Consider the following 7,086-nt stretch of genomic DNA (forward strand, 5'->3'; position numbering starts at 1 on the left):
TTGTAATACAGGAGGTAATCAGGTTTGTAATACAGGAGGTAATCAGGTTTGTAATACAGGAGGTAATCAGGTTTGTAATACAGGAGGTAATTAGGTTTGTAATACAGGAGGTAATCAGGTTTGTAATACAGGAGGTAATCAGGTTTGTAATACAGGAGGTAATTAGGTTTGTAATACAGGAGGTAATTAGGTTTGTAATACAGGAGGTAATTAGGTTTGTAATACAGGAGGTAATTAGGTTTGTAATACAGGAGGTAATTAGGTTTGTAATACAGGAGGTAATTAGGTTTGTAATACAGGAGGTAATCAGGTTTGTAATACAGGAGGTAATCAGGTTTGTAATACAGGAGGTAATTAGGTTTGTAATACAGGAGGTAATTAGGTTTGTAATACAGGAGGTATAAGGTTTGTAATACAGGAGGTAATTAGGTTTGTAATACAGGAGGTAATCAGGTTTGTAATACAGGAGGTAATCAGGTTTGTAATACAGGAGGTAATTAGGTTTGTAATACAGGAGGTAATTAGGTTTGTAATACAGGAGGTAATCAGGTTTGTAATACAGGAGGTAATCAGGTTTGTAATACAGGAGGTAATCAGGTTTGTAATACAGGAGGTAATCAGGTTTGTAATACAGGAGGTAATCAGGTTTGTAATACAGGAGGTAATCAGGTTTGTAATACAGGAGGTAATCAGGTTTGTAATACAGGAGGTAATCAGGTTTGTAATACAGGAGGTAATTAGGTTTGTAATACAGGAGGTAATCAGGTTTGTAATACAGGAGGTAATTAGGTTTGTAATACAGGAGGTAATTAGGTTTGTAATACAGGAGGTAATAGGTTTGTAATACAGGAGGTAATCAGGTTTGTAATACAGGAGGTAATTAGGTTTGTAATACAGGAGGTAATTAGGTTTGTAATACAGGAGGTAATTAGGTTTGTAATACAGGAGGTAATTAGGTTTGTAATACAGGAGGTAAAGGTTTGTAATACAGGAGGTAATAGGTTTGTAATACAGGAGGTAATTAGGTTTGTAATACAGGAGGTAATCAGGTTTGTAATACAGGAGGTAATCAGGTTTGTAATACAGGAGGTAATTAGGTTTGTAATACAGGAGGTAATTAGGTTTGTAATACAGGAGGTAATTAGGTTTGTAATACAGGAGGTAATTAGGTTTGTAATACAGGAGGTAATTAGGTTTGTAATACAGGAGGTAATTAGGTTTGTAATACAGGAGGTAATCAGGTTTGTAATACAGGAGGTAATTAGGTTTGTAATACAGGAGGTAATTAGGTTTGTGTAATACAGGAGGTAATTCAGGTTTGTAATACAGGAGGTAATTAGGTTTGTAATACAGGAGGTAATTAGGTTTGTAATACAGGAGGTAATTAGGTTTGTAATACAGGAGGTAATTAGGTTTGTAATACAGGAGGTAATCAGGTTTGTAATACAGGAGGTAATTAGGTTTGTAATACAGGAGGTAATAAGGTTTGTAATACAGGAGGTAATCAGGTTTGTAATACAGGAGGTAAATTAGGTTTGTAATACAGGAGGTAATTAGGTTTGTAATACAGGAGGTAATTAGGTTTGTAATACAGGAGGTAATTAGGTTTGTAATACAGGAGGTAATTAGGTTTTGTAATACAGGAGGTAATTAGGTTTGTAATACAGGAGGTAATCAGGTTTGTAATACAGGAGGTAATTAGGTTTGTAATACAGGAGGTAATCAGGTTTGTAATACAGGAGGTATTAGGTTTGTAATACAGGAGGTAATCAGGTTTGTAATACAGGAGGTAATTAGGTTTGTAATACAGGAGGTAATCAGGTTTGTAATACAGGAGGTAATCAGGTTTGTAATACAGGAGGTATAAGGTTTGTAATACAGGAGGAGGTTTTGTATACAGGAGGTAATTTTGTAATACAAGACTGTGTATACCTAGAGAACCAATATTCATAGTGTACACTGTAGCACATGTGAGCTATAGATGTATGCTTTAGTTTGAATACAAATGCAACGTACCTTGGCTCAAATGCCTTTGAAACATGTTATAAATATTCCGTAAGTTAGGACTAGATATTCCGAACAGCACATTTAATCAAATGACTGGTTTACATATCTTACCTTACATGTCCGCGAATCTCCCCCAATACCTCCACAGAGTGCCACTGGTAGTAACTCTAGTCTTACACTTCATCTACAACTGTAAATGGTGCTTGGAAATAATAGGCCATTCCCTCATCATACGACTGTCACTGCAGCACGTTGGCAAACCATGACTACAGTTAATCATTGAGGAGTCAGCCAACTGGCTACCATGGTTACAAATTGTCGCGAGAGTCCAGGTGAACCGCGCGAAAACAATTTTGGTCAATGATACTAACACGGACTAATTCCCGTGGAATAAGAGCCTTGACCTATTATGTCTTCCTGGGTTCAGACAAACTTTTGTTTCATTTGCATTCATCAACGGGAAAATTATAGGCAGACAGACGGCGGAGTTACTGGGCCATTGTCAAGCTGGATATTAAAGTTTGTTTTCTCTACTCAAAGATATATTTTGTTTGTTTTCTGTTTCAGTTCGACTTATACTGACAAGCATTGTCTGTTCTAGACATATTTTTATAATATCTACGCTGACAATTTATTTTATCTGCTGTATCGGAAAAGAAGAATAACAAATGAGGCACATGCAAATAATAGTTGAAAACACTTCCAATGGTTAGATGTAAATCGAAATAGAGTGAACTGAAATAGCAACAGAAGCATACAAATAAATAATTAATTGGCGAAATGTAAAATATAAAATTGTGTTGGAAAATTCCGTAAAACGAATTCACAAAAATCGAGGTCAACTTCAGGTCACAACCTCGTCTGATATAATGACATGACAACAGAAGATAAACAGACAAAAAAGGGAAATATCCTGATTCAGTAACATTTCTCTACCAGATTTAACCTGAGTGAAATTTAATAAACGACTTGTATAATTGTGTTTGTTTGTTTAGTTTTAAGTCCTATTAACAGCCAGGGTCATGTAAGGACGTGCCAGGTTTGTTGGTGGAGGAAAGCCGGAGTACCCGGAGAAAAACCACCGGCGAGCGGTCAGTACCTGGCAACTGCCCCACATGGGATTCGAACCCGCATCCCCAGAGGTGGAGGGCTTGTGGTAATATGTCGGGACATCTTAACCACTCGGCCACCGCGGGCTCCGTATAATTGTGTAATTTTCAGTGAATTGCTTTACAAAGTTGTCAGTAGTTCCCACTATAAAATACGGAAGCTCATCCTTAAATTATGAAATGTATTTATGTTGTTGATAGGGCAAACCCAAACCATATACAAAGAGGTTTTATAGGCGAAAACTGAAATATAATTCTAGATTAAATCAAACCATGTATAAGTCGCAGTCCGAGGGTAATGATAGGAATAATAACAAAAGAATAACTTCATGTGTTTTAATATACTCCCTCAGTATGGCTCTTTCTCTGGACATTCCTGACTAGGACCAGTACTCAGTAGTAACACTATGGACTTTACAGTACTGCCCGGTCACTAGGAATGGCTTGTGTGGGAGTGATATTGAGGGATCCAAATCCAAATTCAAATTAAATTCAAATCAATATCAACTGATTTAAATCAAGGAACTGTATATATTGAACTGATATGAATCCATTATAAATTTCAACTTATCATTATCTGGCTATACAGTATCCACATTTTAACTATAAACAAAAGCATAGGTATGCATATATACATGTATATATATATACTTAACATGCTTTTTATACCTGCTCGTTATTGGAGTGTCTTACAAGTGTATCCTAAATATATATTTAATTTCAATATTGTCTGTAAAATTACGTATATTATATATATGATTTTGAGATGTACATGTATGTATCCACAGGGAGAGGGCTTATATAGGCATAGCCTGCTGCCCAATCCCTATTAAATCTAACGATTTAATAAAATTATTTGAAAATGAAAAAGAATAACTGAATTCAACAAAGGAGCAACCACAACCAGCTTCAATAAAGAAGTAGATTTTATCTGAAATATTTCCCGGAAATAAAATAAAGAAATAATGCCCTGGTAGCGTCATCGGCAGTTCACTTCACGGAGACAGCACTATGACACGTGAAAATCAAAGCCGCTGTAAGTTGACGAGCACACAATTGCAAACTGACACTGACTAAGTAAAAGATGAAATAAAATAAAAATAAACCAACAATCTTAACTACGTACGAATTATTTGTATTATAAACAATATTGTTACCTGTCTCTGATAATATTTCTAATTCACTCTAAAACTTAAACAAACACTAATTATCTTTATTTTGCTTGCACCAAAAAGAAACAACCAACGTTTAACCAACGTGACGCTACCCAATTTGGAACGCTACCCAAAATGGAAAAATTTTGAAGTATGTGATACAGAATTTTCAATTTACAGTCTAAACTAACAATAACTGTCCCTGAACAAAAAAATTAAGGTGCTGGCTAATAACTGTGATCATTTTAACAAGTTATTTTCTTTCCAGCTGCCTATTATCTGTATTTAAAACGAAATTAATGAAATTTTGAAAAACTCCGGGAAACGACGTCGTGCAACAACCCTAAAAACACCATATATTTTGAAATGAGAAAAACATTTGCTGAATGGAATATTTTTGAAAGATAATGATTACTTGAATAACTAAAATATGTTTGAATTTTCTTTAAAATGAATCCCAAACATTTTTTTCATACCTTGGTATTTATTAATCAAACTTTATTTAAGATGTGTTCCATTTTGGGTACTCAAACCTGCTGAAACATAGGGCGGACCGGGCATGCATTTCAAGCTCTGTATTTATAAATATATTCAACTGCTGACAAGTACAAACAAACCATGAAATCAAAAATAAGGCATCTACTTGTGGAATATTAAGAAAAAATCGAATTCAAGCAGCAAGTAAAAACAAATTACAATTATCTTCAAAAAAATGTTTTCAATTTGGGTAGCGTCACGTTTTACGTCTCATTTAATTTGTATTGTAAACAATATAGTTACATGTACTCTAATAATATTTCTAGTTCACATCTAAACCTTACACAAACACTAGTTATCTTTATTTTCCTTTCAAGCATGACTTCCACTCAACCAAAAGAAAGATCCAAAATTAGCTTTGTCCCAAATATTTGTATTATAAACAATATTGTTACTGTCTCTGATAATATTTCAAATTCACTTTAACTTAAACAAATGTTTGTTATCTTACGCATGCCTTCCACCAAAATGAAACTTTCAAACTTACCTATATGATTATTTAAGATCAGCGTGGACAAATCCCCACACTATTTTGTCACTACAGTATCCTTTACACTGAGCTCTTCCGCATCATGTTTTTACAATACTATAGAAATATTGTAAATGTCCTCGACGTTTGATATCAACCTCATATAAAAGGTATCAATACCAAGAATAGTGTCCCAGTAGTCCGTATCCTCATACTATAAACTATTGATATTCTACATCTTTTCACACCTGATATAACATTTGTTTACCTGTCGGTGGTTAATGGTTACTTCAGGTATGACGTAAAAATGCCCATTTCTTTAGATAATTGTTTTTTATAACTGAAACAGTATTGATCCCGCTTTTGTAGATGTTATCTATTTTTAACATTTTTCAAACTGTCAATTGTTTTCAGTGATTCTTTGTGGCATTCATCAGCTGTCAAGTCGGGGAGCTCTGATAAATCGTTATTTTACTCCGATATAGACCGGACACACACAATAAATATCTTGGATGAATGATTGATATAGAGTAAGTATATGCTATATTGTTTAGACTTAAATACATAGAAGGTTTATGTTTAGAACAATATTTGTCTTTTTAAAATGGATACAAACTTTCTGGTGTACTGTCTCACTTTTCAGGAAGCAAGGCAGATGAATATTTCTAGATCATTCTACGCTAATAGTGCAACAATCTATGCAAAATATACAATGTAAATTGATATAAATTCACAACATTTCGAAATCAATTTTGATAAATGGCTTCCTAAATCAACCGCCGTAACAAAATTGAACTTGTACGTCTAGTCCTTCCGTCACTGTTTACGTTGGTCAAGTGCTTCAGAAGCCAGCCATTTACCACTAGCCTTCCAGTACCGTTTTCGTTCGTCAGATGGTTTAGGAACTCGACATTTTACGACTAGCCCTTCCACCTTTTACCGTTTCGTTCGTCCAATGGTTTAGGAACTCGATAATTTACGACTAGCCTTCCATCAATGGTTCAGGAACCGATAATTTCGTTCGTCAAATGGTTCAGGAACGTTCGTCAGTGGTTCTCAGGAATACTCGTTAATTTACGGTTAGCCTTCCACCTTTACCGTTTCCGTTAGTCAGTTGGTCACGGAACTCGATAATTTACGGGCTAGCTTCCACCTTGTTACCGTTTCTGTTCGTCGAGATGGTTAGGAACTCCGATAATTTTCGGTTAGCCTTCAACCTTTACCTTTTCGTCGTCAGATGGTTCAGAACTCGATTATGTACGGTTAGTCTTTCGTCACTACGTTACGTTGTCAGAGGTTTAGGAACTCGATAATTTACGGTTAGCATTTCACCTTTACGTTTTCGTTGTATGAATGGTTTAGGAACTCGATAATTTAGACTATCCTTCCACCTTTACCGTTCGTTCGTCAGATGGTTTAGGTAAACTCGATATTTACGCGCTTAGCCTTCCACCTTTACCGTTTCGTTCGTCAGATGGTTCAGGAACTCGATTATTACGGTAGCCTTAACCTTTACGTTTCCGTTGTCAGATGGGTTCAGGGAACTCGATATTTTACGACTAACCTTCCACATTTACCTTTCGTTAGTTCAGTTGGTTTTGGAACTCGATACTTACGACTAACCTTCCACCTCTTTACGTTCGTTGTCAGATGGTTCAGGAACTCGATATTTTTCAGCTAGCCTTTCCACCTCCTTACTGTTTCGTTGTCTGATGGTTCAGGAACTCGATAATTTACTGTTAGCCTTCCACCTTTACCGTTTCGTTGTCAGATGGTTTAGGAACTCGACATTTTACGACTAACCTTCCAC

The 7,086-nt window shown here is 35.5% G+C and overlaps 1 protein-coding gene across 1 annotated transcript in view; it reads right to left on the reverse strand.

Annotated features, from left to right (window-relative positions):
* LOC138308773 (solute carrier family 35 member F3-like) overlaps positions 1-2,184 on the reverse strand; it is a 44,956-nt gene extending 42,772 nt beyond the window's left edge. Inside the window, 1 exon segment of the mRNA XM_069249789.1 lies at positions 2,119-2,184. The gene's annotated coding sequence lies outside the window, so the exon portion shown is untranslated.
* Positions 2,185-7,086: the final 4,902 nt, after the last annotated feature.

The sequence above is a fragment of the Argopecten irradians genome, chromosome 15 (assembly GCF_041381155.1).
Source record: "Argopecten irradians isolate NY chromosome 15, Ai_NY, whole genome shotgun sequence".
Taxonomy (NCBI): domain Eukaryota; kingdom Metazoa; phylum Mollusca; class Bivalvia; order Pectinida; family Pectinidae; genus Argopecten; species Argopecten irradians.